The 17,540-nt window shown below is 41.7% G+C and overlaps 6 non-coding genes across 6 annotated transcripts; all 6 read right to left on the reverse strand.

Moving 5' to 3' along the window:
• Positions 1-1,312: 1,312 nt before the first annotated feature.
• trnat-cgu (transfer RNA threonine (anticodon CGU)) lies at positions 1,313-1,386 on the reverse strand. The gene has a single exon. It is a non-coding gene; the product is annotated as a tRNA-Thr (tRNA).
• A 5,757-nt stretch (positions 1,387-7,143) lies between these two features.
• trnap-agg (transfer RNA proline (anticodon AGG)) lies at positions 7,144-7,215 on the reverse strand. Its single transcript has one exon. It is a non-coding gene; the product is annotated as a tRNA-Pro (tRNA).
• Positions 7,216-8,250: 1,035 nt separating this feature from the next.
• On the reverse strand, positions 8,251-8,322 carry trnap-cgg (transfer RNA proline (anticodon CGG)). Its single transcript has one exon. It is a non-coding gene; the product is annotated as a tRNA-Pro (tRNA).
• A 2,862-nt stretch (positions 8,323-11,184) lies between these two features.
• Positions 11,185-11,256, reverse strand: trnap-agg (transfer RNA proline (anticodon AGG)). The gene has a single exon. It is a non-coding gene; the product is annotated as a tRNA-Pro (tRNA).
• A 1,939-nt stretch (positions 11,257-13,195) lies between these two features.
• On the reverse strand, positions 13,196-13,267 carry trnap-ugg (transfer RNA proline (anticodon UGG)). Its single transcript has one exon. It is a non-coding gene; the product is annotated as a tRNA-Pro (tRNA).
• Positions 13,268-14,144: 877 nt separating this feature from the next.
• trnap-ugg (transfer RNA proline (anticodon UGG)) lies at positions 14,145-14,216 on the reverse strand. The gene has a single exon. It is a non-coding gene; the product is annotated as a tRNA-Pro (tRNA).
• Positions 14,217-17,540: the final 3,324 nt, after the last annotated feature.

Genomic DNA, 17,540 nt, shown 5'->3' on the forward strand with positions numbered 1-17,540 from the left:
TATTATTTAATCGAGTATTCTGCCAATGTTTTTTTTTTTATATTTATAAGGGTGTTTCTATTTGCTCTATTGCTGTGTACTACCCACTAGTAACCTGGGTTACAATTGACTATATATAAATCAGTTGACATTATTAAGGCATTTATTGGGTACAATTGCTACTTTTTTACTGTCATTCATTGTGTTTTGGTCATTATCAATGCACTGTCACTTTAATTGAGCGTGAGCAGCGCGTCAAAAATAGACCCGGCGCCAAAACTATCGCTGCACTGCTGCTTCAGCGACGCTCACGCCTCGCTCTGACGCGCTGCTGTTGCGTGCAGTATGAAAGCTCTAATCTGTTAACATGGACGCCGAAAAAACACGCGCTGCTGGTGCTTGCGGTTTGAAACAGCCGTTAGTCTTAACACTAAAAGAAAAAAACTGTGGATACGATACTTCCAAACGCAGTTTCATCTAAGACAGTGGGGGGAAGCAAAATTTACTATGCTTTCAACTCAGTTACTTTGCACATGCATAAAGAGGCTCTTGTATGACAAATCCAAAAGGTGTGATCTTAACAATAGGTGGCGGTCACTTTTGCCCTAAACCACAGGTTGCCTTCGAGTCATTCCTTAAGTCCACTCGGCCTTGCACCGTTTTATAATCTTCTCTATTTAAAACAGCTCAATTAAGTCATCGGCTTCATTGTAGAGTACCCCTAGTATCTGAGCCTGCACTGCGCAATGAAAGAAAGAAGCAAAACGGGATGGACAGATGCCTAAAATGTTAGAAACGCACCACACCTTAAGTCAGTGAAGAAAAGGGTCAAAGCTTGACACTCTTGTGGGACTCGAACCTACAACCTTTGAATGGCTCAGCTCACAGCCTAGAGGTCCAATGCGCTATCCATTGCACCACAGAGACTGCACCAAAAAGCACTTTTTGGGACTCTCTGGCCCATGAAAGAACAGCCAACTGCAGACAAAGTACTGCTGGGATGTGAACTCAGGATCTCCTGTTTATTAGACAGGCGCTTTGACCAACTAAGCCACAGGGTCAAACGTGTTGACAAGGGCTAATTGTTTAATCGAAAAAAGAAAAAAAAAACTAACAATGGTAGTGCTGCATGTGTGAATGTCTGGACTTGAAATATTAAAGTCCAATTGGTTAGGCATTACCACATTATGCTATATAAAGCCATCGTCCAAAGTCCTCTTAAACGTGTAGCGTTCTTAAGGATTTGAGTTTTGTTTAGAAACCGACTGCTAAACATCCCGCTGCGTAAACACTCGTAACTCTTAAGAAAAAGCAACACTGGCACATGTACATTAGGCACTGCTGGGACTTGAACCCAGGATCTCCTGTTTACGAGACAGGCGCTTTGACCAACTAAGCCACAGCACCAAAGCTGAAAAGAAGGCAAGACGGTTTTGCACACAGAGACTAAAAAAAGACAGCAAGTCTAAAATGGCAATCAAAGAGGTTGTTTAAGTCTATTTGTCGCACTATTCATTAGGCCTCAAAGCTATACAATTTTATAATTCATTCCGGTAAGCTCTATAAAACTAGCGCATTCACCACCTGGATCAATTTAGCCCTGGATCAATTTAGCCCAGGATCATTCAAGCCCAGGATCTCCTGTTTACAAGAGAAGCGCTTCGACCAGCTAAGCCACAGCACCACAATGAATGACCGTAAGAGACATTTGCCCGATAACAAAAAACGAAGAAGAACAAACCAATACACAACAAAAACCAGCATGTCAGGATGCAGAAAATGCCGACAAGATGGACGTGGTCTTTTAGAGTCCGGATGATTATGTCTCAAACCTGACCAGTAACCTGGCCTCTTTTCAAGATCAAAGCAAAAAATGCATTAATTTATTTTTATTTAATCTACCCTTAATCATGTGTCAGGTGTTTTTTGGAATCTCCAGTTTCATTACATCCAAACCCAGATTCAGCTTGGAAAATGGAAATCTGAGGGAAAGGTGCAATTTGGATTTGAACCTAGGACCTGCTGTTCCTAAGACAGGTGCTCTGGCCAACTTAGTCTTAACACTAAAAGAAAAAACCTCTGGATACGATACTTCCAAACGCAGTTTCATCTAAGACAGTGGGGGAAAAGCAAAATTTACTATGCTTTCTACTTAGTTACTTTGCACATGCATAAAGAGGCTCTTGTACAACGATTCCAAAAGGCGTGATCTCAACAATAGGTGGTAGACACTTTTGCCCAAAACCACAGGTTGCCTTTGAGTCATTCCTTAAGCTTACTTGGCCCTACACCGTTTTCTAATCTCCCTTATTTAAAACAGCTCAATTAAGTCATCGGCTTCATTGTAGAGTACCCCTAGTATCTGAGCCTGCACTGCGCAATGAAATTAAAAAGCAGAACAGGATGGACAGATGTCAAAAATGTTGGAAATGCACCACTCCTAAGTCAGTGAAGAAAAAGGGCAAAGCTTGCAACGCTGGTGGGACTTGAACTCAAAACCTTTAAATGACTCAGTTCACAGCCAAGAAGTCCAATGCGCTATCCATTATCTTAGATTAAATGATTTCCATTTTCCGAGCTGACAGATGGTTTGGATGTAATGAAACTGGATATTCCAAAAAACAATTAACACATGATTAAGGGTAGATTAAATAAAAATAAAATAATGCATTTTTTGCTTTGATCTTGAACAGAGGCCAGGTTACCGGTCAGGTTTGAGACATGATCATCCAGACTCTAAAAGACCACGTCCGTCTTGTCAGCATTTTCTGCATCCTGACATGCTGGTTTTTGTTGTGTATTTATTTCTTTTTCGATTTTTGTTATCGGGCAAATGTCTCTTACAATTAATTTTTGTGGCGCTGTATCTTAGCTGGTCAAAATGCCTTGTAAACAGGAGATCCTGGGCTCAAATCCCTGCAGCGCCTTAGTTCAGGTGGTGCGTGTGCTTTTTTTATAGAGATTAACGAAATTAATTATAAAACTGTATAGCTTTGAGGCATAATGGATAGTGCGACAAAATGAGTTACATTTAAGAGCTCATCTGATTCACAACTAGTTGACTGCACACCCATGTTTTTAAGTTGTTTATCTCCCCCTCCATATTCTCCATTCCTCAAACCTATTGAGGATTTTTTTCCTGTCTGGAGATGAAAAGTGTATGACCGAAATCCAAACACATGTATACCCCTTCTCCAAGCTATAGCAGTTGATGCTTTTCGTGGCTGGATTTGCCATGCAAGGTGACATTTGCCCCACTGTTTGGCCACACCAATACAGAAAAGAGAATGCAGTATAGCTGTTTTTTTATTTATTTATTTTTTTACTGTAACTGTATTTAGTAAATACTTCTGTTGATGGTATATGTAGACCACATTTTCTGCAACTTTGTGTTGGTTGGGATGAACACTGTGTACGCTGTTTTTGTGAGGAAAATACAGTAAAATATATTTGGTATTTGTTTGTTTTGTATTAAAACAATTTTCGAAAAATTTTACAATGCACTTCTGTAGGTCTATGTACTGTCTGTAGTAAGTGTAACACTGAAAAGAAGAAGGCTTACAGAAAGTCATTATAATGAATAGAGAAGAAGTGGTCATAGTGTTTTACATTAAGCACATTAGTGTTCAACTGATCTTATGAATATCTATTAATGTGATGGCTTGTGTGTGTCATTTGAAAACAAAATACCTTTTTGAGAAGAAATCACATTGTTTTGAACTTATAATTTCATTTTGCAGAAGAATTGAAGAGTTTTGCCCAATGTGTGTGTGTTTTGTGATTTGTGTGTAGAGTTCTGACAATATGAGACATGCTTTCAGAAAATGTGTGTAAACAACTGGAAAAAACTGTAAACAACCTCTTTGGTTGTCATTTTAAGACCTCCAGGAACAAGTTTGGTGACCCCTGGCTTAAAAGCATAGTTCTCTCAGACAGCAACTTTACAGGGCAACACTATATGCTGAATGGCTCAACCGAAATTTTAACCTGTTATTTCTCACGGAATGAACGAGAATCATACTCCTAGACAAGCAAGCCACTATGCAAAGTAATGTTTTGTGGCGACACTATATGCTGGCAAACTGGAATTCTTCGAAAGACATTTTTATGAAAGACATAATGTGCTGTAAAACGCACGACACCTGCAAGGTCTCATCCGGTATTTGAACCTGGGACCTCTCACACCCGAAGCGAGAATCACACCCCTAGACCATTGAGCCACTAAAGAGCTAGGATTTCACATGGCGTCAGAAGCATCAAATAGTCAGAAATCTTTCTCTAAAGGGAATCAAGGGCACCCTAAGCGAGATTCATACTCCTACACCAACAAACCACAAAAGCTTGAATATTTCACAAGACTTCAGAAGCAACAGATGGTCAGAAATCCTTATCTAACAAACATTGAAGCAGGGCTTTTGCTTCATTTGGACCCAAGACTTCTACAATGGTTCGTCCAGGATTTGAAAACGGGACCTCTCGCACCTTATGCGAGAATCAAGCGCGTAGACCAACAAGCTACTGCAAAACAGCCACTTTACATGGCAATACTATCTGCTGACAAACTGGAATTCTTCAAAAGACATTTTTACGAAAGACATAATGCCCTGTAAAACACTAGACAACTGCAACGGCTCGTCTGGAATATGAACACAGGACCTCTCGCACCCCAAGCAAGAATCATGCCCCTATACCAACGAGCCACTGCAAAACAGCAACTTTAGATGGCAACACTATCTGCTGACCAACCGGCATTCTCAGAAAAAAGGCCTCTGTGTAAGCCACAACGACCTTACAAAACAAAAGACAACTGTAAGGGTTCAACTAAATTTGAACCTATATTTCTCATGGCATGAACGAGAATCATACTCCTAAACCAGCAAGCCACTATGCAAGAAATATTTATGTAGCGACACTATCTGCTGACAAATTGGAATTCTTTGAAAGACGTTTTTACGAAAGACATAATGCCCTGTAAAACACAGGACACCTGCAAGTGCTCGTCCAGGAATTGAACCTGAGACCATTCGCAACCGAAGCGAGAATCATACCCATAGACCAACAAGCCACTAAATTGGGAGAATTTCACAAGGTGTCAGATAGTCAGAAATCTTTCTCTAACGAATCAAGGGCACCCTAAGTGAGAATCATACCCCTAGACCAACGAGCCACTGCAAAACAGCAACTTTATATGGCAACACTATCTGCTGACAAACTGGCATTCTCAGAAAAAAGGCCTCTGTGTAAGCCACAACGACCTTACAAAACAGCAGACAAGTGTAAGGGCTCAACCGAAATTTGAATCTGGGATTTTTCATTGCATGAACGAAAATCATACTCCTAGACCAGCAAGCCACTATGCAAAGGAATGTTTTATGTGGCGACACTATCTGCTGACAAACTGGAATTCTTCGAAAGACATTTTTATGAAAGACATAATGTCCTGTAAAACTCAGGGCACCTGCAAGGGCTAATCCAGTAATTGAACCCGGGTCTTCTCGCAACCGAAGCGAGAATCATACCCATAGACCAACGAGCCACTAAATTAAGAGGATTTCACATGGCGTCAGAAGCATCAGATAGTCAGAAATCTTTCTCTATCTATCTAATCAAGGGCACCCTAAGCGAGAATCATACGCCTAGACCAACGAGCCACAAAAGCATAAATTATTTAACAAGACATTAGAAGCAACAGATGGACCAGAAATCCTTATCTAACAAACATTAAAGCAGGGCTTTTGCTTCATTTGGACCTAGGACTTCTGCAAGGGTTTGTCCAGGATTTGAAGCCGGACCTCTCGCACCTTAAAATGAGAATCATACCCCCAAACCAACTAGCTACTGTAACAGCCACTTTATATGGCAAAACTATCTACTGACAAACCGGCATTCTCAGAAAAAAGGCCTTTGTGTAAGCCACAAAGCCCTTACAAAACAGCAGACAACTGTAAGGGCTCAACCGAAATTTGAATCTGGGATTTCTCACGGCATGAATGAGAATCATACTCCTTGACAACCAAGCCACTATGCAAAGGAATGTTTTATGTGCCGACACTATCTGCTGACAAACTGGAATTCTTCGAAAAACGTTTTTTATGAAAGCCATAATGCCCTGCGAAACAAAAGAGAAACTGTAGGGACTCCTTTGGGATTTGAAACCAGGACTTTTCACACTCTAAGCGAGAATCATACCCCTAGAACAACGAGCTACATAAGCTTGACTATTTCACAAGACATCAGAAGGAACAAATGGTCAGAAATCCTTATCTAACAAACATTGAAGCAGGGCTTTTGCTTCATTTGGACCCAGGACTTCTACAATGGCTCGTCCAGGATTTTAAAATGGGACCTCTCGCACCTTATGCCAAGTCAAGCCCCTAGACCAATGAGCTACTGTAAAACTGCCACTTTACATGGCAATACTATCTGCTGACAAACTGGAATTCTTCGAAAGACATTTTTACGAAAGATATAATGCCCTGTAAAACATTGGACACCTGCAACGGCTCATCCAAGGTTTGACCACAGGACCTCTCGCACCCGAAGCAAGAATCATACCACTAGACCAACGTGCCACTGCAAAACAGTAACTATATATGGCAACACTATCAGCTGACAAACTGGAATTCTTCGAAAGACATTTTAATGAAAGTCATAGTGCCCTGTAAAACACATGACAGCTGCAAGGGCTCGTTTGGGATTTAACCCAGGACCTCTCACACCCGAAGCGAGAATAATACCCCTAGACCAACGAGCCATTAAATTGAGAGAATTTCACATGGCGTCAGAAGCATTAGATTGTCAGAAATCTTTGTCAAACGAATCAAGGGCACCCTAAGCGAGAATCATACCCCTAGACCAACAAGCCACTGCAGAACAGTAACTTTATATGGCAACACTATCAGCTGACGAACTGGCATTCTCAGAAAAAAGGCCTCTGTGTAAGCCACAACGCCCTTACATAACAGCAGACAACTGTAAGGGCTCAACCGAAATTTGAATCTGGGATTTCTCACGGCATGAACGAGAATAATAGTCTTAGACAACCAAACCACTATGCAAAGGAATGTTTTATGCGCCGACACTATCTGCTGACAAACTGGAATTCTTCGAAAAATGTTTGTTATGAAAGCCATAATGCCCTGTAAAACAACAAAATAACTGCAAGGGCTCGTCCGGGATTTGAACCCGGGACCTCTCGCACCCTAAGCGAGAATCATACCCCTAGACCAACGAGCCACAAAAGCTTGAATATTTCACAAGACATCTGAAGCAACAGATGGTCAGAAATCCTTATCTAACAAACATTGAAGCAGGGCTTTTGCTTCATTTGGACCCAGGACTTCTGCAATGGTTCGTCCAGGATTTGAAAACGGGACCACTAGCACCTTATGCGAGAATCAAGCCCGTAGACCAACGAGCAACTGCAAAACAGCCACTTTACATGGCAACACTATCTGCTGACAAACCGGCATTCTCAGAAAAAAGGCCTCTGTGTAAGCCACAACGCCCTTACAAAACAAAAGACAACTGTAAGGGTTCAACTGAAATTTGAACCTAGGATTTCTCATGGCATGAACGAGAATCAAACTCCTAGAACAGCAAGCCACTATGCAAGAAATATTTTATGTGGCGACACTATCTGCTGACAAACTGGAATTCTTCGAAAAACGTTTTTTATGAAAGCCATAATGCCCTGTAAAACTACAGAATAACTGCAAGAACTTGTCTGGGATTTAAACCCGGGACCTCTCACACTCTAAGCGAGATTCATACCCCTAGACCACCGAGCCACAAAAGTTTGAATATTTCACAAGACATCAGAGACAACAGATGGTCAGAAATCCTTATCTAACAAACATTGAAGCAGGGCTTTTGCTTCATTTGGACCCGGGACTTCTGCAATGGTTCGTCCAGGATTTGAAAACGGGAGCTCTCGCACCTTATGTGAGAATTATGCCCGTAGACCAACGAGCAACTGCAAAACAGCCACTTTACATGGCAACACTATCTGCTGACAAACCGGCATTCTCAGAAAAAAGGCCTCTGTGTAAGCCACAACGCCCTTACAAAACAAAAGACAACTGTAAGGGTTCAACTGAAATTTGAACCTAGGATTTCTCATGGCATGAACGTGAATCAAACTCCTAGACCAACAAGCCACTATGCAAAGGAATGTTTTATGTGGCGACACTATCTGCTGACAAACTGGAATTCTTCGAAAGACATTTTAATGAAAGACATAGTGCCCTGTAAAACACATAACACCTGTAAGGGCTCGTCCGGGATTTGAACCCGGGACCTGTCACACCCGAAGCGAGAATCATACCCCTAGACCAACGAGCCACTAAGTTGAATTCATTTCACATGATGTCAGAAGCATCAGATAGTCAGAAAACTTTCTCTAACGAATCAAGGGCACCCTAAGCGAGAATCATACCCCTAGACCAACGAGCCACTGCAAAACAGTAACTTTATATGGCAACACTATCAGCTGACGAACTGGCATTCTCAGAAAAAAGGCCTCTGTGTAAGCCACAACGCCCTTACAAAACAGCGGACAACTGTAAGGGCTCAACCGAAATTTGAATCTGGGATTTCTCACGGCATGAACGAGAATCATAGTCCTAGACAACCAAACCACTATGCAAAGGAATGCTTTATGTGCCGACACTATCTGCTGACAAACTGAAATTCTTCGAAAAACGTTTTTTTATGAAAGCCATAATGCCCTGTAAAACAAAAGAATAACTGCAAGGGCTCGTCCAGGATTTGAACCCGGGACTTCTCGCACCCTAAGCGAGAATCATACCCCTAGGCCAACGAGCCACAAAAGCTTGATTAATTTACAAGACATCAGAAGGAACAGATGGTCAGAAATCCTTATCTAACAAACATTGAAGCAGGGCTTTTGCTTCATTTGGACCCGGGACTTCTGCAATGGTTCGTCCAGGATTTGAAAACGAGACCTCTCGCATCTTAAGCGAGAATCATGCCCGTAGACCAACGAGCAACTGCAAAACAGCCACTTTACATGGCAACACTATCTGCTGACAAACCGGCATTCTCAGAAAAAAGGCCTCTGTGTAAGCCACAACGCCCTTACAAAACAAAAGACAACTGTAAGGGTTCAACTGAAATTTGAACCTAGGATTTCTCATGGCATGAACGAGAATCAAACTCCTAGAACAGCAAGCCACTATGCAAGAAATATTTTATGTGGCGACACTATCTGCTGACAAATTGGAAATCTTTGAAAGACGTTTTTCCGAAAGACATAATGCCCTGTAAAACACAGTACACCTGCAAAGGCTAATCCAGGAACTGAACCCGGGTCCTCTCGCAACCGAAGCGAGAATCATACCCATAGACCAATGAGCCACTAAATTGAGAGAATTTCACAAGACGTCAGATGGTCAGAAATCTTTCTCTAACGAATCAAGGGCACCCTAAGTGAGAATCATACCCCTAGACCACCGAGCCACTGCAAAACAGCAACTTTATATGGCAACACTATCTGCTGACAAACTGGCATTCTCAGAAAAAAGGCCTCTGTGTAAGCCACAACAACCTTACAAAACAGCAGACAAGTGTAAGGGCTCAACCGAAATCTGAATCTGGGATTTCTCATTGCATGAACGAAAATCATACGCCTAGACCAGCAAGCCACTATGCAAAGGAATGTTTTATGTGGCGACACTATCTGCTGACAAACTGGAATTCTTCGAAAGACATTTTAATGAAAGTCATAGTGCCCTGTAAAACACATGATACCTGCAAGGGCTCGTCCGGGATATGAACCCGGGTCCTCTCTCAACCAAAGCGAGAATCATACCCCTGGGCCAACGAGCCACTACATTGATAAAACTTCACATGGCGTCAGAACCATCAGATAGTCAGAAAACTTTCTCTAACGAATCAATGGCACCCTAAGCGAGAATCATACCCCTAAACCAACTAGCTGCTGTAACAGCCACTTTACATGGCAAAACTATCTGCTGATGAACTGGCATTCTCAGAAAAAAGGCCTCTGTTTAAGCCCGTAGACCTTACAAAACAGCAGACAAATGTAAGGGCTCAACCGAAATTTGAATCTGGGATTTCTCATTGCATGAACGAAAATCATACTCCTAGACCAGCAAGCCACTATGCAAAGGAATGTTTTATGTGGCGACACTATCTGCTGACAAACTGGAATTCTTCGAACGACATTTTAATGAAAGTCATAGTGCCCTGTAAAACACATGACACCTGCAAGAGCTCGTCCGGGATTTGAACCCGTGACCTCTCACACCTAAAGCGAGAATCATACCCCTAGACCAACGAGCCACTACTGTGATAAAATTTCACATGGCGTCAGAACCATCAGATAGTCAGAAAACTTTCTCTGACGAATCAAGGGCACCCTAAGCCAGAATCATACCCCTAGACCAACGAGCCACTGCAAAACAGTAACTTTACATGGCAACACTATCTGCTGACAAACCGGCATTCTCAGAAAAAGGCATCTGCGTAAGCCACAACGCCCTTACAAAACAAAAGACAACTGTAAGGGTTCAACTGAAATTTGAACCTAGGATTTCTCATGGCATGAACGAGAATCATACTCCTAGACCAGCAAGCCACTATGCAAGAAATATTTTATGTGGCGACACTATCTGCTGACAAATTGGAATTCTTTGAAAGACGTTTTTACGAAAGATATAATGCCCTGTAAAACACAGTACACCTGCAAGGGCTCATCCGAGAATTGAACCCGGGTCCTCTCGCAATCGAATCGAGAATCATACAGATAGACCAATGAACCACTAAATTGAGAGAATTTCACAAGGCGTCAGATAGTCAGAAATCTTTCCCTAACGAATCAAGGGCACCCTAAGTGAGAATCATACCCCTAGACCACCGAGCCGCTGCAAAACAGCAAATTTATATGGCAACACTATCTGCTGACGAACTGGCATTCTCAGAAAAAAGGCCTCTGTGTAAGCCACAACGACCTTACAAAACAGCAGACAACTGTAAGGGCTCAACCGAAATTTGAATCTGGGATTTTTCATTGCATGAACGAAAATCATACTCCTAGACCAGCAAGCCACTATGCAAAGGAATGTTTTATGTGGCGACACTATCTGCTGACAAACTGGAATTCTTCGAAAAATGTTTTTTATGAAAGCCATAATGCCCTGTAAAACAACAAAATAACTGCAAGGGCTCGTCCGGGATTTGAACCCGGGACCTCTCACACCCAAAGCAAGAATCATACCCCTAGACCAACGAGCCACTACTGTGATAAAATTTCACATGGCGTCAGAAGCATCAGATAGTCAGAAAACTTTCTCTGACGAATCAAGGGCACCCTAAGCCAGAATCATACCCCTAGACCAACGAGCCACTGCAAAACAGTAACTTTACATGGCAACACTATCTGCTGATAAACCGGCATTCTCAGAAAAAGGCCTCTGTGTAAGCCACAACGCCCTTACAAAACAAAAGACAACTGTAAGGGTTCAACTGAAATTTGAACCTAGGATTTCTCATAGCATGAACAAGAATCATACTCCTAGACCAGCAAGCCACTATGCAAGAAATATTTTATGTGGCGACACTATCTGCTGACAAATTGGAATTCTTTGAAAGACGTTTTTACGAAAGATATAATGCCCTGTAAAACACAGTACACTTGCAAGAGCTCATCCGAGAATTGAACCCGGGTCCTCTCGCAACCGAAGCGTGAATCATACAGATAGACCAATGAACCACTAAATTGAGAGAATTTCACAAGGCGTCAGATAGTCAGAAATCTTTCCCTAACGAATCAAGGGCACCCTAAGTGAGAATCATACCCCTAGACGACCGAGCCACTGCAAAACAGCAACTTTATATGGCAACACTATCTGCTGACGAACTGGCATTCTCAGAAAAAAGGCCTCTGTGTAAGCCACAACGACCTTACAAAACAGCAGACAACTGTAAGGGCTCAACCGAAATTTGAATCTGGGATTTTTCATTGCATGAACGAAAATCATACTCCTAGACCAGCAAGCCACTATGCAAAGGAATGTTTTATGTGGCGACACTATCTGCTGACAAACTGGAATTCTTCGAAAAATGTTTTTTATGAAAGCCATAATGCCCTGTAAAACAACAAAATAACTGCAAGGGCTCGTCCAGGATTTGAACCCGGGACCTCTCGCACCCTAAGCGAGAATCATACCCCTAGACCAACGAGCCACAAAAGCTTGAATATTTCACAAGACATCTGAAGCAACAGATGGTCAGAAATCCTTATCTAACAAACATTGAAGCAGGGCTTTTGCTTCATTTGGACCCAGGACTTCTGCAATGGTTCGTCCAGGATTTGAAAACGGGACCTCTCGCACCTTATGCGAGAATCAAGCCTGTAGACCAACGAGCAACTGCAAAACAGCCACTTTACATGGCAACACTATCTGCTGACAAACCGGCATTCTCAGAAAAAAGGCCTCTGTGTAAGCCACAACGCCCTTACAAAACAAAAGACAACTGTAAGAGTTCAACTGAAATTTGAACCTAGGATTTCTCATGGCATGAACGAGAATCAAACTCCTAGAACAGCAAGCCACTATGCAAGAAATATTTTATGTGGCGACACTATCTGCTGACAAACTGGAATTCTTCGAAAGACATTTTAATGAAAGACATAGTGCCCTGTAAAACAACAGAATAACTGCAAGAACTCGTTTGGGATTTAAACCCGGGACCTCTCACACCCTAAGCGAGATTCATACCCCTAGACCAACGAGCCACTGCAAAACAGTAATTTTATATGGCAACCACTACATTGATAAAACTTCACATGGCGTCAGAACCATCAGATAGTCAGAAAACTTTCTCTAACGAATCAATGGCACCCTAAGCGAGAATCATACCCCTAAACCAACTAGCTGCTGTAACAGCCACTTTACATGGCAAAACTATCTGCTGATGAACTGGCATTCTCAGAAAAAAGGCCTCTGTGTAAGCCCGTAGACCTTACAAAACAGCAGAAAAATGTAAGGGCTCAACCGAAATTTGAATCTGGGATTTCTCATTGCATGAACGAAAATCATACTCCTAGACCAGCAAGCCACTATGCAAAGAAATGTTTTATGTGGCGACACTATCTGCTGACAAACTGGAATTCTTCGAAAGACATTTTAATGAAAGTCATAGTGCCCTGTAAAACACATAACACCTGCAAGGGCTCGTCCGGGATTTGAACCCGGGACCTCTCACACCCAAAGCGAGAATCATACCCCTAGACCAACGAGCCACTACTGAGATAAAAGTTCACATGGCGTCAGAAGCATCAGATAGTCAGAAAACTTTCTCGGACGAATCAAGGGCACCCTAAGCCAGAATCATACCCCTAGACCAACGAGCCACTGCAAAACAGTAACTTTACATGACAACACTATCTGCTGACAAACCGGCATTCTCAGAAAAAGGCCTCTGTGTAAGCCACAACGCCCTTACAAAACAAAAGACAACTGTAAGGGTTCAACTGAAATTTGAACCTAGGATTTCTCATGACATGAACGAGAATCAAACTCCTAGAACAGCAAGCCACTATGCAAGAAATATTTTATGTGGCGACACTATCTGCTGACAAATTGGAAATCTTTGAAAGTTGTTTTTCGGAAACACATAATGCCCTGTAAAACACAGTACACCTGCAAGGGCTAATCCAGGAACTGAACCCGGGTCCTCTCGCCACCGAAGCGAGAATCATACCCATAGACCAATGAGCCACTAAATTGAGAGAATTTCACAAGACGTCAGATGGTCAGAAATCTTTCTCTAACGAATCAAGGGCACCCTAAGTGAGAATCATACCCCTAGACCACCGAGCCACTGCAAAACAGCAACTTTATATGGCAACACTATCTGCTGACAAACTGGCATTCTCAGAAAAAAGGCCTCTGTGTAAGCCACAACAACCTTACAAAACAGCAGACAAATGTAAGGGCTCAACCGAAATTTGAATCCGGGATTTCTCATTGCATGAACGAAAATCATACTCCTAGACCAGCAAGCCACTATGCAAAGGAATGTTTTATGTGGCGACACTATCTGCTGACAAACTGGAATTCTTCGAAAGACATTTTAATGAAAGTCATAGTGCCCTGTAAAACACATGACACCTGCAAGGGCTCGTCCGGAATTTGAACCCGGGACCTCTCACATCCAAAGCGAGAATCATACCCCTAGACCAACGAGCCACTACTGTGATAAAATTTCACATGGCGTCAGAAGCATCAGATAGTCAGAAAACTTTCTCTGACGAATCAAGGGCACCCTAAGCCAGAATCATACCCCTAGACCAACGAGCCACTGCAAAACAGTAACTTTACATGGCAACACTATCTGCTGACAAACCGGCATTCTCAGAAAAAGGCCTCTGTGTAAGCCACAACGCCCTTACAAAACAAAAGACAACTGTAAGGGTTCAACTGAAATTTGAACCTAGGATTTCTCATGGCATGAACGAGAATCATACTCCTAGACCAGCAAGCCACTATGCAAGAAATATTTTATGTGGCGACACTATCTGCTGACAAATTGGAATTCTTTGAAAGACGTTTTTACGAAAGATATAATGCCCTGTAAAACACAGTACACCTGCAAGGGCTCATCTGAGAATTGAACCCGGGTCCTCTCGCGATCGAAGCGAGAATCATACAGATAGACCAATGAACCACTAAATTGAGAGAATTTCACAAGGCGTCAGATAGTCAGAAATCTTTCCCTAACGAATCAAGGGCACCCTAAGTGAGAATCATACCCCTAGACGACCGAGCCACTGCAAAACAGCAACTTTATATGGCAACACTATCTGCTGACGAACTGGCATTCTCAGAAAAAAGGCCTCTGTGTAAGCCACAACGACCTTACAAAACAGCAGACAACTGTAAGGGCTCAACCGAAATTTGAATCTGGGATTTTTCATTGCATGAACGAAAATCATACTCCTAGACCAGCAAGCCACTATGCAAAGGAATGTTTTATGTGGCGACACTATCTGCTGACAAACTGGAATTCTTCGAAAGACATTTTAATGATAGACATAGTGCCCTATAAAACACACAACATCTGCATGGGCTCGTCCGGGATTTGAAACCAGGACCTTTCACACCCAATGCGCGAATCATACCCCTAGACCAACGAGCCACTAAATTGATTTTATTTCACATGGTGTCAGAAGCATCAGATAGTCAGAAAACTTTCTCTAACGAATCAAGGGCACCCTAAGCGAGAGTCATACCCCTACATCAACGAGCCACTGCAAAACAGCAACTTTATATGGCAACACTATCAGCTGACGAACTGGCATTCTCAGAAAAAAGGCCTCTGTGTAAGCCACAACGCCCTTACAAAACAGCAGACAACTGTAAGGGCTCAACCGAAATTTGAATCTGGGATTTCTCACGGCATGAACGAGAATCATACTCCTAGACAACCAAACCACTATGCAAAGGAATGTTTTATGCGCCGACACTATCTGCTGACAAACTGGAATTCTTCGAAATACATTTTTTTGTCTTTATTTTAACAAAACAAAAAAGAACAGAACAATGACAACAGCTTACAACCAATAAATTTCTTAGCATCACAGCACATAATGAAAATCAAAATCAAAAAGAAGACATAAAAATACAGAGTAATAATAAAAATAGAAAAGTACAAAAATTAACCAAAGTTTATAGTGATCTAAGGTTTTGCAAAAATGTACCTGAAATCCTAGGACCTACATATTCAAGCAACGGAGTCCAGATCTGATAAAAAGTGTTTTTCTATGGAGAGAGATTAGACTCAATAATAAGTCACGCAAAAGACACGATGTACACATGCGTAGCCAAATTCACATGCGTAAAATATTTATTTATACTCACAAAAACAATTCACATGCACAAAATAAAAATACATTTTCATAAAATACATTTCACAAATGCAAAACACCATTTGCAAATATATAAGAGTGTACAAAAAGTTTTGAATGTTTAAAATTCACGAGTTCATCCTGAATGAGAATGTGCAAATCCTCTCTCACGTACGACTCACCCTGAATACGAGTGTGTGCATTTTTGAGACTTTCCTGTCAGCACACACCTCCCACGTGAGTCACTCGTGCCTTGTAGCCAATAAGATGCGAGCTTACTGTTCAACCAATCACAACTCCCTGAGAACGTGGGAATGACCAAAGCGCTTCACTGTGCGCTCCATTTGCGCAGTCTGACCTAATTAACGGAGATGATCCTCTAAGAAGAAGAATACTCCTCTATTTAGCATGGCAGGTGAAGAGCGGGATGCACGGGTAAGTGGTTACTTGATTTCTATAGTGGTTTATGTATGCAAAGATTAAGTATCAAACGTTTGTTAAAGCAATGGCTGCTGTTGTTTATAATGTAAACTTTATAACGTAAATTAAGTCCGTTATTAAGCCAACATGGCGAGTGAAGAACGGGATGGTCGTGTAAAATAGCATGGCTTCTGTCATGGTCGATTCTAGGATTGTCATTCAAGGGAGCTCAGCTATAAATTTGATCAAGGACTAATTTGGAGGTGGAATCGATCGCGTACTAAAGTGAAGACCGGGAGAGCGTAATGCCGTTTTGGGTGTGGGTGGGTATGGGGGGTGGAGAGAGGAGATGATCGCCGACTGTAAGGAACGGGCGGGGTGGGGGTCGGCAGTGTTGATCGCGGACTATGAAGATAACAAATGATAAAAGGTATAATTGGTATTTGTCTTACAGGCACTGTCATCAGAAGTAGAAATAGCAGCAAAAGCTCTGATCGATGTATTAGCCAGGGGCCTTACTCCATCTTCGTAAAGAAATGCACTAGCTAGTGGTAGTAGACCAATGAGAGAAAGCATCTCAAGTGGGACCATTCCTTTGCCTGCAGAGCCTGAAAACATGGTAAGGCAAGCCTTAAAAAGGTAATTTTTCATGTTTACTGTAAAACACAACTTTTTGTGTCATGCAAAAAATGTTTCTTATTATTAATATGTTTATTCATTTTGCCCTTTTGTCACTATAGGCAATTCCCAAGTATGTTTGGGACAGAGATTTTTCTGTGGCCAAACCTGGAAACATTAAAAAAACTGATTTTTAAATCCATGTCCTCTCTGAACCATCACCCTTCACACCAAAAGGAGATGAAGACCTTGAGCTTGTCCATGCTGGACTTGGAAAAAGGCTTTTAACTGTTCCAGATAATTTTAAACACAGTGAGGTAATTGCAAATGTTACCATAATACTAGGAATTGATGGGAGTTTTATATCTGTTGGAAAAAAAAAAAAAAAACTAAATGATGAATTTTGTTTCATTCTTAAGATTGTCAGTCTGCTTGAAGGAGAGTTTCCCAAATTAAAAACACTTCAGGGTGGCTGGATGTTTTACAAGTCTACAGGTATTTATGTTTTGCATGTTACATATAAACAAAAAATGATTTGTGTGCATTTGCAATAACTTTGCACTTTTGTAAATTAATGAAACTGGTATGTGCTTTGTTGGCGTTAATAATTTAGTAATAAGCTTCATTA

This window comes from Danio rerio, chromosome 4 (genome assembly GCF_052040795.2).
Source record: "Danio rerio strain M-AB ecotype USA chromosome 4, GRCz13ab, whole genome shotgun sequence".
Taxonomy (NCBI): Eukaryota; Metazoa; Chordata; class Actinopteri; order Cypriniformes; family Danionidae; genus Danio; species Danio rerio.